Here is a 22,427-nt window from a genome sequence, read left to right as displayed (position 1 = left end):
GGTGGGGGGATGGAGTGAGCGGGAGGCAGGGTCTAGGAGAAGAAGCAGGGCAGGGCGTGGCCTCGGGAAGGGGTGGGGCAGAGGCGGGGCAAGCGTGTTCAGTTTTGTGCGATTAGAAAGTTGGTAACCCTATCCTCAGTGCATGCCCACTTAGGGTATGTCTACACTATGAAATTAAGTCGAATTTATAGAAGTCGGTTTTTTAGAAATTGCTTTTATATAGTTGATTGTGTGTGTCCCCACACAAAATGCTCTAAGTGCATTAACTCGGCAGAGTGCTTCCACAGTACCGAGGCTAGCGTCAACTTCTGGAGTGTTGCACTGTGGGTAGCTATCCCACAGTTCCCGCAGTCTCCGCTGCCCATTGGAATTCTGGGTTGAGATCCCAATGCCTGATGGGGCAAAAAGCATTGTCGCGGGTGGTTCTGGGTACATGTCGTCAGGCCCTCCCTTCCTCCCTCCGTGAAAGCAACGGCAGACAATCATTTCGCACCTTTTTTCCTGAGTTACCTGTGCAGAGGCCATACCACGGCAAGCATGGAGCCTGCTCAGCTCACTGTCACCGTATGTCTCCTGGGTGCTAGCAGATGCGGTACTGCATTGCTACACAGCAGCAGCAACCCATTGCCTTGTGGCAGCAGATGGTGCAATAGGCCTGAAAACCATCGTCATTGTGTCCGAGGTGCTCCTGGCCGCCTCCGTGACGTCGGTCAGGAGCGCCTGGGCAGACAAGGGTGCAGGGACTAAATTTGGAGTGACTCGACAAGGTCATTCTCTTTAGTCCTGCAGGCAGTCCTATTGTACCATCTTATGGTGAGCAGGCAGGAGATGAGAATGGCTAGCAGTCCTATTGCACCATCTTCTGCCGGGCAGGCAGGAGATGAGGTTGGCTTGCAGTCCTACTGCACCGTCTGCTGCCAGCCAAAGATGTAAAAGGTAGATGGAGTGGATCAAAACAAGAAACAGACCAGATTTGTTTGTGTTCATTTGCTCCCCTGTCTCTCCCTCCCTCTGTCCGTGAAATCAACAGCCGACAATCGTTTTGGTGAGGTCTGTCAGGGGCACCTTGAAAACTTTAATAGAGATTCAGTCCTGCCTGAAATACCAGAGGGAGGGATAGCTTAGTGGGTTGAGCATTGGCCTGCTAAACCTGGGGGTTTTAGTTTAATCCTTGAGGGGGCCATTCTGTGTGACAGTTCTTTTTGTTTCTCCTTGATGTAAAGCCACCCCCTTTGTTGATTTTAATTCCCTGTAAGCCAACCCTGTAAGCCACGTCGTCAGTCGCCCCTCCCTCCGTCAGAGCAATGGCAGACAATCGTTCCATGCCTTTTTTCTGTGCAGAAGCCATACCACGGCAAGCATGGAGCCCGCTCAGATCACTTTGGCAATTAGGAGCACATTAAACACCACGCGCATTATCAGAATGCACCAGAACCTGGCGAAGTGAAACCGGGTGAGTAGGTGACGTCAGCGCGGTGACAAGAGTGGATGAGGACATGGACACAGACTTCTCTCAAAGCATGGGCCCTGGCAATATGGGCATCATGGTGCTAATGGGGCAGGTTCATGCGGTGGAACGCCAATTCTGGGCCCGGGAAACAAGCACAGACTGGTGGGACCGCATAGTGTTGCAGGTCTGGGGCGATTCCCAGTGGCTGTGAAACTTTCTCATGCGTAAGGGCACTTTCATGGAACTTTGTGACTTGCTTTCCCCTGCCTGAAGTGCATGAATACCAAGATGAGAGCAGCCCTCACAGTTGAGAAGCGAGTGGCGATAGCCCTGTGGAAGCTTGCAGCACCAGACAGCTACCGGTCAGTTGGGAATCAATTTGGAGTGGGCAAATCTACTGTGGGGGCTGCTGTGATGCAAGTAGCCCACGCAATCAAAGATCTGCTGATATCAAGGGTAGTGACCCTGGGAAATGTGCAGGTCATAGTGGATGGCTTTGCTGCAATGGGATTCCCTAACTCTGGTGGGGCCATAGACGGAACCCATATCCCTATCTTGGCACCGGAGCACCAAGCCGGCGAGTACATAAACCGCAAGGGGTACTTTTCAATAGTGCTGCAAGCACTGGTATATCACAAGGGACGTTTCACCAACGTCAACGTGGGATGGCCAGGAAAGGTACATGATGCTCGCATCTTCAGGAACTCTAGTCTGTTTCAAAAACTGGAAGGGACTTTATTCCCAGACCAGAAAATAACCATTAGGGATGTTGAAATGCCTATATGTATCCTTGGGGACCCAGCCTACCCCTTAATGCCATGGCTCATGAAGCCGTGCACAGGCAGCCTGGACAGTAGTCAGGAGCTGTTCAACTACAGGCTGAGCAAGTGCAGAATGGTGGTAGAATGTGCATTTGGACGTTTAAAAGTGCGCTGGCGCAGTTCACTGACTTGGTTAGACCTCAGGGAAACCAATATTCCCATTGTTGTTAGGGCTTTCTGTGCGCTCCACAATATCTGTGAGAGTAAGGGGGAGACGCTTATGGCGGGGTGGGAGGTTGAGGCAAATCTCCTAGCCTCTGGTTACGCGCAGCCAGACACCAGGGCGGTTAGAAGTGCACAGGAGGGTGCGGTGCGCATCAGAGAAGCTTTGAAAACCAGTTTCATGACTGGCCAGGCTATGGTGTGAAAGTTCTGTTTGTTTCTCCTTGATGAAACCCCCCGCCCCTTGGTTCACTCTACTTCCCTGTAAGCTAACCACCCTCCCTTCCTCCCTTCGATCACCACTTGCAGAGGCAATAAAGTCATTGTTGCTTCACATTCATGCATTCTTTATTAATTCATCACACAAATAGGGGGATAACTGCCAAGGTAGCCCGGGAGGGGTGGTCGAGGAGGGAAGGACAAGGCCACACAGCACTTTAAAAGTTTAAAACCCTAAAACTTATTGAATGCCAGCCTTCTGTTGCTTGGGCAATCCTCTGGGATGGAGTGGCTAGGTGGCCGGAGGCCCCCCCACAGCGTTCTTGGGCGTCTGGGTGAGGAGGCTATGGAACTTGGGGAGGAGGGCGGTTGGTTCCAAAGGGCTGTAGTGGCAGTCTGTGCTCCAGCTGCCTTTCCTGCAGCTCAACCATATGCTGGAGCATATTAGTTTGATCCTCCAGCAGCCTCAGCATTGAATCCTGCCTCCTCTCATCACGCTGCCACCACCTTTTAGCTTCAGCCCTCTCTTCAGCCCGCCACTTACTCTCTTCAGCCCGCTACCTCTCCTCCCGGTCATTTTGTGCTTTCCTGCACTCTGACATTGTCTGCTTCCACGCATTCGTCTGTGCTCTGTCAGTGTGGGAAGATAGCATGAGCTCAGAGAACATTTCATTATGAGTGCATTTTTTTCGCCTTCTAATCTTCACTAGCCTCTGGGAAGGAGAAGATCCTGTGATCCTTGAAACACATGCAGCTGGTGGAGAAAAAAAAAGGGACGGTGGTGTTTAAAATGACACATTTTATAGAACAATGGGTACACTCTTTCACGGTAAACCTTGCTGTTAACATTACATACATAGCACATGTGCTTTCGTTCCAAGGTCGCATTTTGCCTCCCCATGGCTAACAGTGAGGAACATTTCTGTTCAGCCAGAGGCAAACAGCCCAGCAGGAACGGGCACCTCTGAATGTCCCCTTAAGAAAAGCACCCTATTTCAACCAGGTGACCATGAATTATATCACTCTCCTGAGGATAACACAGAGAGATAAAGAATGGATGTTGTTTGAACGCCAGCAAACATACACTGCAATGCTTTGTTGTACAATGATTCCCGAGTACGTGTTACTGGCCTGGAGTGGTAAAGTGTCCTACCATGGAGGACGCAATAAGGCTGCCCTCCCCAGAAACCTTTTGCAAAGGCTTTGGGAGTACATCCAGGAGAGCCGTGAATGCCAGGGCAAATTAATCATTCAACATGCTTGCTTTTAAACCATGTATAGTATTTTAAAAGGTACACTTACCAGAGGTCCCTTCTCTGCCTGGTGAGTCCGGGAGGCAGCCTTGGGTGGGTTCGGGGGGTACTGGCTCCAGGTCCAGGGTGAGAAACAGTTCCTGGCTGTCGGGAAAACCGGTTTCTCCGCTTGCTTGCTGTGAGCTATCTACAACCTCCTCATCATCATCTTCCTCATCCCCAAAACCTGCTTCCGTGTTGCCTCCATCTCCATTGAAGGAGGCAAACAACACGGCTGGGGTAGTAGTGGCTGAACCCCCTAAAATGGCATGCAGCTCATCATAAAAGTGGCATGTTTGGGGCTCTGACCCGGAGCGGCCGTTTGCCTCTCTGGTTTTCTGGTAGGCTTGCCTCAGCTCCTTAAGTTTCACGCGGCACTGCTTCGGGTCCCTGTTATGGCCTCTGTCCTTCATGCCCTGGGAGATTTTGACAAATGTTTTGGCATTTCGAAAACTGGAACGTAGTTCTGATAGCATGGATTCCTCTCCCCATACAGTGATCAGATCCCGTACCTCCTGTTCGGTCCATGCTGGAGCTCTTTTACGATTCTGGGACTCCATCATGGTCACCTCTGCTGATGAGCTCTGCATGGTCACCTCTGCTGATGAGCTCTGCACTCACCTGCAGCTTGCCATGCTGGCCAAACAGGAAATTGAAATTCAAAAGTTTGCGGGCCTTTTCCTGTCTACCTGGCCAGTGCATCTGAGTTGAGAGTGCTGTCCAGAGCGGTCACAATGGAGCACTCTGGGATAGCTTCCGGAGGCCAATACCATCTAATTGCGTCCACAGTACCCCAAATTTGACCTGGCAAGGCCGATTTCAGCGCTAATCCCCTTGTCGGTGGTTGAGTAAGGAAATCGATTTTAAGAGCCCTTTAAGTCGAAAAAAAGGGCTTCGTTGTGTGGACGGCTGCAGGGTTAAATTGATTTAACGCTGCTAAATTTGACCTCAACTCCTAGTGTAGACGAGGGCTTAGAGAGCTGGAGGGCTGTGCTGAAAAGGAAAGGAACTTACTGCATGGCTAATAGGAGGAGACAAGGAGCCTATGTGATCCCATGGCAAAGTAATCATTAAATGTGTGTCATTAGCACTGCATTAGGGCTCCAATCTAGAAATGGAGCTGGAGATACTGGACTGTGATGAAGATTCCCTTATATAAAAACTAGAAGTGACTGAAATATTTTCAGTACAGTTTTTTGTTTTTTTTGGTTTCCCCTACCCCCAAAAAGTGGCCTTTTAATTTTTTGGTGAAAAATTGTCCGTTCTAAAAAAAAATCATAAATTTTCATGAAAAACTTTTTGAAAAGTTTACATCAGTTTATTTCCTTCCTGTCCCCCTCCACCTTTTTTTCTTTTTGTATTTCCTTTTTTCCTCTTGCTTTTTCAAGTCATTTTTAAAAACAAATTATTGGGAAAAGAAAAAAAGGAAAGGAAAAATCAAAACAACAAATGAAATTTTTTGAAAATCTATCACAGCAAACTGATGGGGGGGAAAAGACCAATAATGATTTACTTTGAACGATGTGAAACAAAATCAACTTGAATATTTTGATTTTTTTTTTTGTAGTTTGTCCAGTTTTTGACTCGCTCTATTAAAAGGTCAGTAATCTACCAGTGACTATTAAAGGTATTCAGGACACATCCCATCTTGTTGTTAATCAATGAATGGCTGACTGGTGGCCTGTGTGAAATGAGTTCATGGTCTAAGTCCAGCTCCCAGTGAAGATTCGCCCAAATTGCAAAACCCTAACTTATTGCTGGCAGTCTCAGCAGACCAAGTGTGAAATCCTGGCTGCATTGAAGTTAATGGCAAAAATCCCACTGACGTCTGTAGGTTCAGGATTTCACCCCCAGGACTGAGGATGCATGAAGAGTGAATTCTCATCTTGGGGTGGTCCTTCCAATTCAAGAGTGGGGCCGCATGGGGGGGGAGTTTGCATTGCAGCTGCATGTAGAATACTTGAGTTCCTGTCCCAGCCCAAGAGTTTTCACCTGCACTTAACTTATGCAGGGTTTTTGTTTTTTGTTTTATTTAAACCCACCGATTTCTTCAATGAGCACAAAGGAGCGGGTAAGTGCAGTGATCTCCCCATAAGTCCTTTATCTTGTGTGCTTCTCTTATGAAAGGACTTCAAGTGCAAAGGTCTCCTTTTTAAAGTTGGGGAATGTGCTCATGTAAAAGTGTCTTTCCAGGCTATTGGGACAGGACTCATTGCTAGACTTTATGAATTCCCAAGGATGTTTGCTAGGAGCCTGATCCAAAGCCCATATGCTTTTCCACTGACTCCAGTGGGCTTCGGATCAGGCCCTAAAGCAGAGAATGGTTCTGTTCAGCTCTAAAGGAAGGAAATAGGCTAACCCTGAGGAAGAGCTTCTGTGATGTCATGCAAGATGGAATCCTCCCCTTGCTCTGTGTATCAAAAGAATGGTGTAGACTGGTTTAAACTTCTAAATGATGCCAGCACTATGGGTAACTACCAAGCAAACCTGGTCTCTTGGAGTGGAACAATGGAGAGGCTAAAATAAGAGGTTGTCTGGGACATGGGGAGTCATGCTAGCATTTTCCTTGGTCTGTTTCCAAACAGATACAGTCTGTGCTTGAGGAAACAAAAGAGATGAGTCAGTCCTCTCAGTGAAGGTTATTCTAGGAACCTCTCGCAGCCTCCAATTTAGCTTTGGCTTGAGTGGTTAATTTTCTTTTCAGTGTCCTTTGTGAAAAAGGGGAAGTCAGGTTCTAGTTCTAAAACATCTTACTGAGTCTATTAAATGAAATGATTTCAGACATAGGCTTTGATTGTCTCCCAAAATAGTATGGGGTTGCTATAGTGCATTGCAGGATTAAAGCAGCAAGGCCAAAAATTAATATCTTACATAATTTAACTGTAAGAGAGAGTCCATATTAGAATCAGAGGCATCTGAATCTCTCATGTGAGGAGTTTTGCATCCAAAAGGAGATCGGCAGAGGGTCTGTAAACTGAGGAATGTCATGTAGCTTTAAGCACATGGCTTGTGCCAGGACTGGCTTTGTACGTGTGGGACTCTGGAGGAGAAATGAGGGAACACTGGGTTCAGTTCTCCAGCCCAATTGGTTGAAATACCCACTAGCAGTGGCTGAGACACTCAGGATAATAGCTTGGGCTTCAAGGGCTGGAGGAAAATTTGGTTTTGCAGATGCTTGGTACCTAATTGATGCATTGCTTTGAAATTGCTGCCTTAGTGTGGCAACTGGCTCTACCTGGGGCCCTGTTTCAAATTTGCTGCAAGTAGAACTGCCCCTCTAGGAAGTGCTGAAAGGACAGGAATCCAGGAGGGATTTTTCAGATTCTGGTGCTGCCCAGTAAGTCACCAGGCCTGCCATTTGCCTTCCAGATTGTGCTGATGATTGCACTGCTGCCTCCCAGCCAGGCCATTTCAGGCAGAAGCAGCTCTGTCCTGCTCTCCACCCAGCTGCCAGGGAGAATGGCCAAATATGCAGGGGGGAGGTGCGGGGAGATAAAGGCAGAGAGCCCTTGCCCCTCCCAAAGGTAACATGGGGCCAGGAGAGCGCTGCAGTCCCATGCTGGGTGCAGGGCAGGAGGGGTCACTGGGCAGGGGAGATATGTGGGGCAGTCATGTGTCCTCCCCTTTAGCTTGTGCCCCCCCACTATGGGGGGGCACCACTCGTCTATGGTCTTGCCATGGAGACAGACAGACTGGAATGCCCAAGGCAAGCTGGACTATGTGATAGATGGTTACTTTACACCAAAAATCACAATATTCAGGTTACTCCCAGTCCCAAAGGACCAGTCACTCAGTCCTGCTCAGTTGTACTCGGATCTCAAACCAAAGACAATGCTTGGAGCCAATCCTGTAATAAACCAACTAAAGTTTTATTACCTAGGAAAAGGAAATGAGTTATTGACAAGGTTACAGCAGGTAAGCATACATACAAAAATGAGTTACAGTAAAAGAAAAGTAATAGAAACTTCGACAGTAAGCTGACTGCATATCTTTTAGGGCTAATCCAGGCAAAAGAACCGGGGACTCCTTGCAAATGCTTAGAAATCCTCACCCCTCAGAGCTCAAGCAGAATAGGTATAAGAAGTTATCCTTAACAGGTATTTTTATTCCCTTGCCCTAATGTTCAAGCTGTGATGGGAAGAAGGCTTGGGCACGTACCCTCTCCAGGGCTGTGGGGGAAGCAATCAACAGTCTTTTGTCCACAGTGGCTTCTCTGATGAATGTAGACCTTATTTTGTTGGGGAGGAGCTAACGCCTCTGGTGGTGAACTAGTATTTCACACTTGATAATGCTTCTCCCCTGACTGGGGTGGGGAGGTGGTGGTGGGGGAATATTATAGTTACAGAGCAAACATTTAAACATTACCTTATAACATGAGATACAGACATTTGTAAGTAGGATTAATACATGCGGCATTCTACAAGCTGTTGATAAGGTTTAAACACATTCTTATCAATTTAACATCTATTTTAACAGGTGACCCAGAATGGTTCCCAACTATGCATTTGTCAGTGTTCAGTAAGGCCCAGGCCTTGGCATGAGCTGGCACCTGGTCTGCCAGCATCCCAGCAGGTACGTTGGTTACCTGCGCAGCCTTAACTGCTGCTCTCCAAACCTTGCAAAATACATTTTATGAAAATAAACAACCTAACTGCCAAACGTGGTAGCTTAAATTAAGGCAGGCAATTCTATGTTCCTACTGGCTGTAAGGTATAATGCTATGTACTTACAGTTAGATTTGATGTCTCTGTATGATGTGCAGTGTTTCAGAGGGGATGTGCATCTCCTTTGCGAACAAGGGTGTCAAGGTTCCTTCCCCACTCTGAACTCTAGGGTGCATGAAAACCTCCTGAGCTTACTTTGACCAGCTTAGGTTAAAACTTCCCCAGGGTACAAACTATTTTACCTTTTGCCCTTGTACTTTATCGCTGCCACCACCAAACGTCTAACAAATATATAACTGTGAAAGAGCCCATTTGGAAACGTCTTTCCCCGCAAAATCCTCCCAAACCTTACACCTCCTTTCCTGGGGAAGGTTTGATAAAAATCCTCACCAATTTGCATAGGTGAACACAGACCCAAACCCTTGGATCTTAAGAACAATGAAAAAACAATCAGGTTCTTAAAAGAAGAATTTTAATAGAAGAAAAAATAAAAGAATCACCTCTGTAAAATCAGGATGGTAAATACCTTACAGGGTAATTAGATTCAAAACATAGAGAATCCCTCTAGGCAAAATCTTAAGTTACAAAAAGACACAAAAACAGGAATATCCATTCCATTCAGCACAGCTTATTTTCTCAGCCATTTAAAGAAAACAGAATCTAACACATATCTAGCTAGATTACTTACTAAGTTCTAAGACTCCATTCTTGTTCTGTTACCAGCAAAAGCATCACACAGACAGCCACAGAGCCTTTGTTTCTCCCCCCCCTCCAGCTTTGAAAGTATCTTGTCTCCTCATTGGTCATTTTGGTCAGGTGCCAGCGAGGTTATCCTAGCTTCTTAACCCTTTACAGGTGAAAGGGTTTTTCCTCCTGCCAGGAGGGATTTTAAAGGTGTTTACCCTTCCCTTTATATTTATGACAAAGGGCGATAAAGTTGGGACTCAAGCTGTGTGCAAGCCTTTTTTCCCCTCATATCTGTAGCTAACAGTTGTGTTAATGAACACCTCCTGTTTCAGAGAAGCACAGATTCTATATAACATGACATTAGGTTCCTAGAATGAGGACTTGTCACCTAAGTACAAAATTGGCTACCCCATTTTGAAAAATGGCCCATTTCAGCTTGTCTTTAAAATGTGAGTGCATTTTTGTACTGAATTTTTCCTTTAACATATGATACATTTAGTATCCGAGACATCTGAATGAAGATTGACAAATTTTTAATTTAGAATATCCCAGGGAAAACAATGGTTGTGTTTTTCTCCCCCAGTAAAGAACTGGGAACTTCATACTGTATGCTGAACTCCAGTTGTGAATTCAAATCAATCTGGTGGAATTAGAAGGGACAGTTTTCTGGAATATTGCTAAAAAGGAGCTTGTACGTGTTGGTGTTATAATGAATGGAATCAGAAGTGCTCATTCTGTGTCACAGGCCTGATAGTTCTACCAAGAGCAGGAGATTTCTCCGTTAGTTCAAATGGCAAGGGCATGAGGTTTTAGAGAAGGAAGATATAAATTATGTCCTTGTAGTGTTCATGATGGACAGCATAGTATAGTAAGAAGAAAAAGTCTTAGGTATCATAGAGTAGTTAAAAATATAACATTGTTTCTTACTTAGAAAGGCATCTCAGAAAATGAATGTTAAGTTAATACTAAGCAAAAAAATTCTCTCACTCCTCCTTCTTGCCTCCCTCCCTCCCCCAAGCTGATTTCAAAGCCCAATCCAAGCGTTCATAGAGTTTCTCAAGGCACTGGTACTCACTGTCGGCCATCTGTGCTATTTAATTCTGAACTACCTGTTTGTTACTCGGCTGCATTAAATATTGCTGCATACTTTGCCTATACAAGAGCTCAGTAATACAATCACGTGCTAATAAATTCATTTTCTACTTGACTGCTCATTCGTTGAAATATTAGTACATAGGAAGAATACAATCACGGTGAATGTGGGATTGACTAATCAATGTGTAACGAATAATCAGAAAATACAGATGTCTGAGAAAGACGGCGGCAGTGCAGAATGACTGCACCAAGGAAGGGAGGAGAAAAGCAGGGGGAGCTGTGAGCAAAACATGACATTGAGCCCCTCCTGCATCCCCTAAATGTCCCAATTTCCTTAGACACATCAAGGTGCTGCTGGTTGAGTCATAGCTCCAAGCGCACCTCACCTTGACAGAACCATTCTGTGTGGTTGCCATATTCAGTTGACATTCTTGGGGGCGTTCAAAGGATCTCTAGTGACAAAGGAGAGTCATGGTTTTTTTCTACCATTGTGTTATGCAAATTTGTCTTATTCTGCTTCTCCACAACTTGTTGTTTCCATGTGTAAACTACACAGGCTAAATCCTAGTGATGGCCTAACTGTTCTGGAAATACCACAACATCCCCCACCTTTATCTGTTTCAAGAGCTGAACCCTAGCCAATCTGTGTATATGCCTGCAAGACTGAAAATGTTCATATACAGGTTTTTGTTTTTACTTCATTTTTTTTCTTTGTTGCTGTAACTGTGGGTTCCCCCTGGGAAGAGAAGCTAAAGGATATGAACAGCAAGAGAGTTGTTTGCTTGTTGTTTTCATGAAATTCCCAACCCAATTTTGCAGCCCCAGAAAGTTGGAATAGTGTGGTTAAGCGTATGATCTTCTGGGTGCTGATGCAAGCTGGATCTCTGAACCTCAGCACCTACCCTGGAGGTGGCAGCAGGGTTCCTTCCCATAATGTGGCTTGTAAAGTGCTTTGGGATCCTTTGGAACAGAAGTTGCTAATCACTATGTAAACGATAAGTCACACTTTGTGACTTCCTTCCCTTAGCATGAACCATACTAAAGTAATCCATTCTTCTTTCTTGGAACATGCTTATTTCTAGGAATGTTTTGCATCTCGGCTGGAGCCCTGAAGGCGCCTCCTCCACCTTTTCATGGTGCAATATATCCCATCCGCCGTTCCATTTTCTGAGCACCAAATCGGGGCTACCTTCTCATTCCCAAATAGTGCTCAGATTGGCTCCACGGAAAGCTCAATCAACAGCACTCCTTAGCATTTTAGAGGGAAGAATGAGGTAACACAAGTCGAGAGAGAGTGAGAGAGAGAGAGAGTGTGTGTGTGTGCACATGGAGCTGCCATCTGAAGAATGGAATCAGAACTGCTGGAGTGCCTTCTTTAATCTGCCTCTGGTGGTTGAAGGCAGGGGATGTAAGAACTCTACTGTAACTGGGTGCATTACAGGGTGTTGTGAGTGCTGTGGTACATGGTACACCCGACCTCTCTAGATCTATGTCGACACAACAGTGGGGAGGGCGCTTCCATGACATTCCAGGATGCAATCCGAACTAGTTGAGGGTTCATGTCACCACCTGCCCTGCAATGCTTTGCTGCTGTAGCTCCCACCTGGGCCTCTCACAAACAGCATGCAGGTCACACCCTGAGTATCTGTGTGTAGCTGCAGCCTGCCGGCAACACTCTGGCTTCCACTTGTAGAATGACCCCAACACACTCCCAGTTCCCAGATTTTAGCCAAAAACATGGGTTCTGCACTATCCAGCCCTCTTCTGGACAGTTCGGATATTAGAGGTTCGTTGTATTTGTACAACAGTTTGCTACCTTAACTGGAGTTACCAAACAATTCAGTTTAAACACAACACGAGATTAGTTTTGATTAAAGAAGAAAACAAGTTTATTTAACTACAAAGAGAGAGGTTTTAAGTGAGCATAGGTGTAAGGTATTAAAGTCAGAAATTGTTACAAGAAAAATAAAGATAAAAATGCTTTCTAATAACTAAAACTTAACAAACTAGACTCAGTTCAAGGTGAAATCCTTACCACATGTTCCGAGCAATATGGCAACCAAATTCTCAGGTCAGACCCCTTGCCAAAGTCTAATAATGACTGGTTCCTTTGTCTTCTCAGCTGAAAGAGAGAGAGAATACCTGGGGTGATTTTGCTCCTCCCTTTTACAATCCAGTCACACTTTGAAATACATTTTCCAGAGGGGTACCCCTATATAAAGTTCATTCTAGCTGTGAGGATGGACATGTGGGGTCTCGTGGTAAAAGAGGTTCCATGTTTGTTGTTTGTTACGATGCAGATCCACCTATTCCTTCCCTACTTCACTGCCAAAGAATGGCCACTTGATTGGTGATTGCCAGTCAACTCTGACACCTGGCTAGAGGGTGTTACCTTGTCCTTTGTCTTTGAGAAACTGATTTACCCACTCTCCAGACTTGTCTGGTAAACACATTTCAGTCATAACTTCAGTTTATGTTCATAACTGTACATATAATGTTGCTACACACATTTCAGCATGACATTCTTGACCAGAAAGTTATTAGTTTTCAAAGGATACCTCACAAGGTGTATTTTGTATGAAGGTTATTACAATGGTGTGTAGGGTGTGAATACAGGGGTGCATTTGGTCACAGCTTCCCAGTGCTGGTAGAAGGACACTCACTAGCTCCGCTTTAGCTAGCATGCTAAAAATAGCAGAGAGAGTCATTTCCCCGTGGGCACATACTGCACCAGTGGTAGGGCATCCAGGAACCCTTTCTTCCTGTCCTCTACATTAAACACTTGGCAGCATTGCCACTGTTGGAAACTTTCTTTAGGACCCTTCTGCTCTCCCAGGAAGTATGAAAGCAAGGACATAGAAAGATTTAGTGAATGATCATTCAATGTTTCTTCATGAACCTTTTCATCTTTCCTCTTTGTAAATCTTAAACCCATGAGCCTGGATGATGCTGGTGGGGCATATTCTAATGTTTGTATTAGGAAATCTTTTAAAAAATGTATAACCTTAGAACCTCTCCTGCTTATACTGGGCCAGAATCTGATCTCAGTAAACTTCAGGGCTAAACTTCAGAGTTGACTTGATGGGAGTCATTTTCATTTAAGGGCATTATTATATGCTGGGTTTGCACCACTGTGACTGAGATCAGAATCTGAGCCTTAGAAATGACTCTCCCTTCTTAAAAATAACAGAACTGCTTCCCCATTTTTGACTCTCCCCAGTTGAAGGGGTGAGGCAGCATGTAACCGTTCTGTCTTTGTTCCAAAACAAAATAAGATTCAGGCTGGGAATGGCTCTTTTGATGTTCATAAGCAGTTCAGTGATCCTGTCGTGTGAAATGATTCCTGCTGGTAGAGATCAGTGCGAGTGATGGGCGGGGTTATTAATGTGTCTGTGTGATTAACCCCAAAGCTGTCTGTGAGTGTATGTGTGTACATGAGTATTCACTGAAGTTTATCTCTCTTCCATCTCCCTCTCCAGTAGACATGTATTTGTGTATTCACTCCGGTTCCAGATTACCTTTCTAGAGGACTCTGTTTCATGTAATAAAAAGGTTATTCACTTTGGAGGGGAGGGGGGCAAGGATGAGGTTAGGAGTGAGGTGGCTGGAGGGGAAAGAGAAAGCAAACTCTTTTTGCCTTTTATAGGGTTCAAATTAAAGTGTGTGTGTTTAGATAAATTCATAACAGGAAGAAACTAAAGCAGATGCTAGTCAGGAATATGTGTGTATTTTGGAAATGTAGGCAGGATGGGCTAGGGAAGGTGATAGAAGGTTAAGGGGTAGAACTGATTGGGGTAAATATATTTTGTAAAGCATAAAAGAAGTTAATCTTGGTTGGCAGTTGTGTGGGGGAGAGGGGGTGTTTTTTCTTCTCCTCTCTTTCTGCCGACCAGTGTTCTTTATTGTCTCTCTCAGGTAGATCGCACATTGCTATAAATTTTCTTATCTCCAGTGCTTTTCCAATTATGGATAACAACAAAAAAGCAGTCATTGGTCTCTAAAAGGTCATCAAGATATAAGACCCGATTGGGAAAGGAATGACTTATGGAGTTGGCTTGTGTAAACCTGGGGAAGTTTTATGCACAAGTCAGGCACAAAATGTAAGTGAGATTCATAAAAAACAGAGATTTACACTGGTTTCAGTTAGTAGAAATCAAGATGCTTATGAAAATTTCCTCTCTTCTTTAGCCCAGTGTGTATGCAAATAAAAAGCTGTTAACAGTGGTCTTTCAAGTGAATTTAGTGGTGGAGACGATACCACATTGACAGCCCAGGAGGATGGAGACCTCTGTTTTTCCAAAGATTACTTATAGTGTAAGCAACGGTAAAACAAGCCCTCTCCTCACACCCTGCTCTGCCAGTGACCTGGCAATGACCTCTTTGGATGAGAGGGCAGTTCAGTCTCCTCTGCCTCTCTGCTAAGACTGCCCGCCGGGTCCCACCTGTGAGGATGGTGATATAGACGCTTGTCTGCTAGGATCCGGATGATTTCCTCCCGCTCATATCACACACAGCAGGTCACTGAAGGTCCGTTGGTGTGGCTGTGTTGCTCTGCTCACCGCTGCCGATCACTGTCAAATTCACATTAACCTAGAAGCAAAAGCCTCCCCAGCTCATTACTGGGGACAATCCCCTTCCCCACCTCTGTGCTTAGTCCACTTAGAACACACAGTGTGGAAACTGGGTAAGAATCGATTTCCAAGCATGTAACTCAAGGGTGCTTGTTCACAGCTCTCAGGGTTGTATTGCAGGGCGCAGGCCCCCAAATGACAGACGCTGGCCTCTCTCAAGAGGGGACACACTAAAGGACATTTCTCCCAGAGTGTCCTTGGGTCTTTCCTGAAATGTCAATAATTGCCACCTAAGTTTCCCCCCTTCACTTCTCCCCCTGTACTGTTCCAGATCCCTCCCTTTTCTCTATTGCTCCCAATGCCTTCCCTTACTCCTCTAGTCTCCATTGCCCCTATGCTCCCTTCATCATTCCAGCCGCCTCAGCAGTCCCCGGGCCTTCCCTTTCCCCAGGTTCGAAGCCACTCTTGGAGCGCTTCAGCTGTTTGGACAGCACTTGCTTGTCTACCCATCTGAATGTAAATGAGGGGAACGCATTGGCACAGCACGATCAGGTGGCACAGCACTTTGCACGCAGATAAAATGGCTTTCCTGACTCAAAGAGCTTCCTGGCCGAATAAGACCAACCTGCAGTAAGATATAAGGCAACCATTCAGGGGAGAAGAGGGTGTGTGTTCGCACGAGTGTTAAGGAGCCCTTGGGTCAAAATGATCACAGAGTGATAGAACGGAACCCTGCCATGCCGGGTGCCTAGAAGACGACGGGGGGAGAGAGAAGGGGTTTGGCAGCTGTGGGAGAGGAAGCAAATAGGCTCTCCCCCTCGATAGCCAAATGATATGTCTCCTGGCTGCCCTGTGGGCTTGCCTGTGCAGTGTACAGCAGGCCCTAGAGTCAATGGACCAAGAAATAAATTTAGTTTCTTCCCAATGCTCCTATGTGTCAGACCTGTATTGCAGGCAGGGGAGGGTGGGTGCAGAAAAGCAGGCTGTAGGAGCTCACTGGAAGCTCTAATGCGCTCTGCTGGGGTTTATAAACACTGAGGCCCAACCCTCATATTTGTAATTCAGAAAGAGACAGAAAACTAGGCCCAGGAGACAGAGGCATTCCCTCTTTCCAAAGACACATGTATGCTCTGTTTTAAAGTATACTATATATTTAGGCCCTGTTTCCAATGCATGTTACACTGTAGATTGTGGCAAACTCTTCCTTGGTCTTTCCAACTCTGTAAATATTGATTTCCAGATGCTTGGGTGCCAAAAGGCACCAGCTGTGGCTCTCCAGCTCAGATGAAGAACACAGTAAAACTGCCCCTCAGTCCACTTTGAAGGTCCATGATCCTGAATACAGAGGCACCTGGCAGCCGCAATAGGTAGCGGGAGCTGCCATGAGCTACTTAACCTGCCGACTAATGCAGAAAGTCATTTCTGCCACAGCTGTCTGAACAATACATTGCCAATTAAGTTAATTCAATCAAATCCCTTGTATCCAGCACAAAAGAAAGAGCAAATCCAGGTGAAAGAGAGAACAGAGTGTAAGCTCTCCTGTATGTCACACAAAAAAAGGCAATTTCTATATAGGGTTTGTGTGTATACTGACGTGTGGAGCCACAGAATCAAAGCCTAGAAATCTTAACTTAAGGGGATGTGTTTTCCTGCATTTGTGCAGGGGCAGGACAACTCAGGGAAATAGTGATGGCTGAATGCAACTGTTTCACCCCCAGTTCACTTGTTCAAATGCAACCCAGGTCAGGAATGATCTAAAACTGGTGACGTGCTGTCTGCTGGGTAAGAGAGTTCTTCACTGGAGTTGCTTCTGAAAGGTGAGCAAACTCACCAACGTGTATATGAAGCTGCTTTCTCCTGCTGTCTTCTGAACTCTAAAGAACCGCTGTACCCATTTTAGCTTGAGTGGACTAAACCCTATGAATGCAAACTATTCCCATTACTCACACCCTTTGGTGGTGACCCAACCTTTTAAGGACATGCTTCTTTGCATTCCTCTGGGTGTGAGCATCCATTATGATTTACTGCGCACCAACACTGAACATGAAGCTGTATCATATGTAGATGACATACTCCCCCGGTTCAAGGTGTGACGGTGCACCCCATAAGGCTTTATGGAAATATGCTTATGAATATATATGACATAACTGGAATATGTTCTATGCTACATATGCCATGTAACATATCTATGTAAAGGTTATGATCTACTTAATCTATTAATCCTATTTGTATGCGTGTATCACTTTTGTATTTGAAGTTATGAATATTGGCCGTGTACTGGCTTGATTTCTAAATAACTTTAGTAGAGCATTTGGTCAAATCCTGGAGAAAGGAATTCGCAAAGTTAAGTGCCCAGTCAAGAAACACTTAAGGAACAATGCATCTTGGAATGCTCCAATCCACATAAGACGTCTTCATGGAGACATTCAAAATATCATGTGGGCAATGGCTGCTGCCTGTAAAAACTGTGAGTTATGCATGGACATGTGACTTGCCCAGGTGACTCCAGAACTCCATCTTGGAACTGGACTTTGCATAGGAGAGAGCAGGGCCGGTGCAACCACTAGGCGAACTAGGCGGTCACCTAGGGCACCAAGTGGTTGGGGGCGCCAAAAAGCGGTTCCCTGGCTTGGCAGGGAGGAGCCGCCTTCCGGAGCCACCGGAGAGCCAGAGTGTCGGCTTGCAGGGGCGGTGAGCCCCAGTCATGGAGGAGCCGGCATGGCGTAGGGGGGCAGCAGCCCTGCAAAGGTGGCAGCGCCGCTAGCGGGGAGCAGCTGCACCCCCTGCCCCTCCTGCCCAGGCTGCGGCCTGGCGTCCCACCCCCGGGGACTCCTGCAGGCTGCAGCAGATGCATGTGGGCGGCGGCCCCCGTGTGCCCCCCGGCACCTCCCTTGCCATGCCTGGGCTCTGCGGCTCCCGCTGCCTCAGCACTCTGCAGGGGAGGGGCTGTGGGCGCGGCAGCCCGGCAGTGTGTTTTGCCTCAACATGGAGCCAGCGTCTCACCGGCATGAGCATGGTAAGGGGAGTCCCGGGGGGCAGTCAGGGAGCAGGGGGAGGGTTGGATGGGTCTGGAGTTCTAGGGGGGGCCTGTCAGGGGTAGGGGGTGTGGAGAGGGATAGGAGCAGTCAGGAGACAGGGACCGGGGGGGTTGGATGGGTTGGGAGTCCCGGGCATCTGTCTGGGGGCGGGGGTGTGAAGAAGGGTGGGGACAGGTAGGGGGTAGAGTCCTAGGGGGGCAGTTAGGGTAGGGGGGGTCTCAGGAGGGGGCAGTCAGGGGACAAGGAGCGGGGGAGGTTGGGAGTTCTGAGAGGGGCAGTCGGGGGTGGGAAGTGGGAGGGAGTGGATGGGGGCGGGGCTAGGGCAGGGCTCTCCCCCCCCCCCCGTTCTCTTTTTTTGATTGTTGAAATATGGTAACCCTAGGCGAGGAGGGAGTCGGGGGGCACATGGGGGCCGGCATCCGCATGCATCCGCTGCAGCCTGCAGGAGCCCCCGGGGCAGGGGGGTGCCGGGCCACAGCCTGGGCAGGAGGGGCAGGGGGGGCGGCTGCTCCCCGCTAGAGGCATCGCTGCCTTCGCAGGGCTGCTGCCCCCCCTGTGCTGCGCTGGCTCCTCCATGGTTGGGGCTCGCTGCCGCCGCAAGCGGAACACTGGCTCTCCAGTGCCTCCGGAAGGCAGCTCCTCCCTGCCGAGCTGCTGAGCGGCCCAAGCCTGGCAAAGCCAGTGAGTGGACTTGGGGCGGGGGCCACCGGGGTCGGTGGGGTGGGGAGGGCTCGCAGGGGGGCTGTGCACCCTCCAGGGGAGTTCAGGGGGTGGGAAGGGGGGAACCTGGTCTGGGGAGCAGCCCCACAGCTGGCCCCTGGGGTCTATAAAGGCTTGTTGAGATTTGCCCAGCAATGAACCAATGTGTGTGTGTGTGGAGGGGTGGGCAAGGTGGAAGTTTTGCCTAGGGTGCAAAATATCCTTGCACTGGCCCTGGGAGAGAGGAGGGGATCTCCACCCACAAGAGAAAGTCTGTTTAAGCCCATGGGAGACCCCTCCATTTTGTCTTCAGCTGGCTAAGGAGATAGCTTCTCCACCCCCAAGGATACCTGAAAGAAACTGGAACAAAGGACAGTAACTACAGGGGGTGTAAGTGCTTGCTGGACCCAGACTAGAAGGAGGCTAGTCTGTAAAAGAGAGCTTACTGGAACTGGTGAGGTTTTTATCTGTATTCAGTTTGATTCGACATAGACTTGCGTATTTTATTTTATTTTGCTTGGTAATTCACTTTGTTCTGTCTGTTACTACTTGGAACCACTTAAATCCTATTTTCTGTATTTAATAAAATCACTTTTTACTTATTAATTAACTCAGAGTATATATTAATACCTGGGGGGGGCGCAAACAGTTGTGCATATCTCTCTATCAGTGTTATAGAGGGCGAACAATTTATGAGTTTACCATGTATAAGCTTTATACAGGGTAAAACAGATTTATTTAGAGTTTGGACCCCACTGGGAGTTGGCATCTGAGTGTTTAAGACAGGAACACTTCTGTAAGCTGCTTTCAGTTAAGCCTACAGCTGTTAGGGGACATGGTTCAGACCTGCGTCTGGGTTTGCAGAGGGCTAGAGGGTCTGGCTCAAACCAGGCAGGGCACTGAAGTCCTAAGCTGACTGGGCAGGAAAGCAGGAGCAGAAGTAGTCTTGGCACATCAGGTGGCAGCCCCCAAGGGATTTCTGTGATTCAACCCATCACACAAGGGTGCTGTAGGTAGACAATACAGTTCAGCCCAATAATACGCCTGTTTACTTGGTAAAGGTGCAATCTCCCGAAAGAGTGCAGATTTTTTTAGGGCGAAATCCCCAGTGGCTGTAAACTGACATTGCTTCTTTGCCTTTAAAGAGTCAATGGAGCTGTACTGACTGGCCCATTGACTTCAGTGGAGCTCTCCCTATGGACACCAGCTAATGCTCTCACCCTCTCTTCCTCAGACCACCCCACCTACCCATTTTTACATCAACACTTTTTATGACACGAGAACAAATAATAAGCAAAGTCGTCCTCTATTCCAGACTCCTGCGGGGTCGGGAGTCTCAACTAGTCAGGGCTTGTACAGCACTTCTCAGTGCTAAGCATTATCATGACTTTAAAAAAAACAAAATCAGGGCCAAATCTCCCCTCACCTACTGGTACAACTCAAGTGGGGCTGGATGGGGTCTAAGTGAGGCCATGATATGGCCCCTCTCCTGCAAAGGTCAGTCTTTCAATGGGCAGCCCAGTTGCTTGTTTTGCAGATAAAATTATTAAATTGTTTTTTGACAGGTATATGCCAATTTGGAGTATTCCCCTTTAAACATTTCTTTAGCCATGCTGAGGTGATGGCCAAATACAGAAGACCCCAGCTCATGTAAATGATCTTCCCTGCCTCCCCCAACTCATAAGAACTCAGAAGAGCCGATCAACGTGGCTGTGTGCCTCATACGATGTGGGTGCTAATATGGAGCCTTGTTTGAATAATAGTTCTTCATCGCTGACATGAGGCAAGGAGGACAGAGACAGATTCCCAGAGTCCGTGCTTTTTTCCCCTCCTGCAGGACAAAGAATGGGAACTATGAGTGAATTTGCTGGTTTCCAGATTGACACAGAGCAAATGCAGTCACTGGTAATCAGTGCATACAAGAATTTATCACCTCTGCAGATTACGAAGTGGGGAGCAGGTGTCTGACCTGCAATGACAAAAACACGGAGTGGCAGTGGGGGAGGAAGTTAGTGGGGAGAAAACAGATAAGATGTCATTTGTCAGCACAGTTTTTCTCTCCGTAATGTTCTCCTAGATTATGGGAAACAATCATGGGACATGAGATGCTGGTGTTTTATGGTGTCAATGGGGTTTAAGGTTTTAGGTGCAAAAAAAATGGGACGTTTAGATTCTGTATATTATGGGGCATTTATAGGGCACACTAGGGTTTTTTTTATCATTACTTATTTAGTTGAGGCAAGAAGGATAAATTGGATTCTGTATCCAAGCACTCGCATCTAAAGGAAATTAAAAGGAATGAACTTGGCCTCCACTTGGGGCAGAAATCAGCACAGGAATGACCCTCACTAAATTAAAGAGCTACTCTTGCCTCAAAGAAAATGCTGAGAGTTACTCAGTGCGTGAACCTTTTCCCTTCCCATATGGTGTGTTTTCTGGATTTCCCTTTCCTTATTCTTTGTTAGTAGGGATATTGCCATTCAAAAAAAAAAAAAAAAAGGATCGCTGCTCCCGTAGAGCTCTCTTGCTCCCTCCTGTAGGCGCATGTCTCCGCCTGACAAACCACTCTACTTACCGTGGATGTGATTATGTTGTCACTGAGCAAATTCCAACCTCTACGCAGGTGTCAATCCATTGACTTCAGTGGAGTTGCACCTGGTCACGCTAGATTTGAAATCACCCCATACCATTAATGAGATGGATACTTTGCCCTGTTTTAGGGCCTTCCATCTGAGGATGACAGAATGTTTTACAGACATTCATTAACATCATAGCACCCATGGGAGGTAGGGAAGTATTATGCTCATTTTACTAGAGATGTTCTCAAGCTGCAAAATTCAGATGCAGCTCCCAAATACCCCATAGTTCAGAGCTATTTGGATCCAAGCTTTCGATATAGGTTCACTGTTTCATTTTACAGGTGGGAAAAGTGAGGCACAGTCAGGTAATATGACCTTACAGAAGGTGACACAGTCTATGTTAAAGCCAGAAATACAATCCAGGGCTCCTGTCTCCCAGTCCTACACTAGACATTAACCCCTAGATAATCCTTCATCTCTTAAGATGGGGAATTGGTAAAAGAAGCAGATGAACAGTTAAAGATCCTTTTCTTTTGCAAATGTACTTAACGCTGAAAAGGAATGACAGAAACAGAATCTGCCCCATGACCTGGTAACTGAGCATGAAGCACCAACATTTCATGAAGCCACTAGAACTGCTGAGACTTCATAGACTCAATGGCCAACATCATGCTGACGACACCTAGCTCTATCTAGCCCTTGCTACGTATGACAACACCGCTGTCACTGAGCTGGCCCAGTGCTTGCCTTGAGATCAGCTCATGAATGAAGAATACCTAGTTGAAGCTGAACCTAAACAAGACAGAGATGATGCTAGTTGGCAGAGGGGAACGTTTTGAGACGTTTGTAGCCACTTTGCGGTCTCCACTGGTTGAAGATGCACAACCGCAGCTGGTCAACAGAGTTGACAGTGTCGGAGGCTCCTGGATTCCTTGCTGATGTTGAGCTCTCAATAGCAGCATCTGCAAGTAATGCACTCTACAATGGGCCCGGAGGCCACTTCCCATCCTACAGAATCTGGACTCAGTTATATATGTTTTTGTCACCTCCAGGCTGGACTACAGCGACTGTCTCTGCTGCCATTGAAGTGGTGACGACCTGGATTTGACCCCTGAGCAACTTTTTATTAACTTTGCTGCATATGTCAATT

General features: G+C 46.8%; 1 protein-coding gene across 11 annotated transcripts in view; it reads left to right on the top strand.

The window, feature by feature from the left end:
• TNRC6C (trinucleotide repeat containing adaptor 6C) overlaps positions 1–22,427 on the top strand; it is a 584,197-nt gene that overhangs the window by 31,821 nt on the left and 529,949 nt on the right. The window lies entirely within an intron of this gene.

The sequence above is a fragment of the Natator depressus genome, chromosome 14, assembly GCF_965152275.1.
Source record: "Natator depressus isolate rNatDep1 chromosome 14, rNatDep2.hap1, whole genome shotgun sequence".
Lineage (NCBI taxonomy): Eukaryota > Metazoa > Chordata > Testudines > Cheloniidae > Natator > Natator depressus.
The sequence above is the reverse complement of the archived record's forward strand: the minus strand, read 5'-3'. Positions and strand labels throughout refer to the sequence as shown.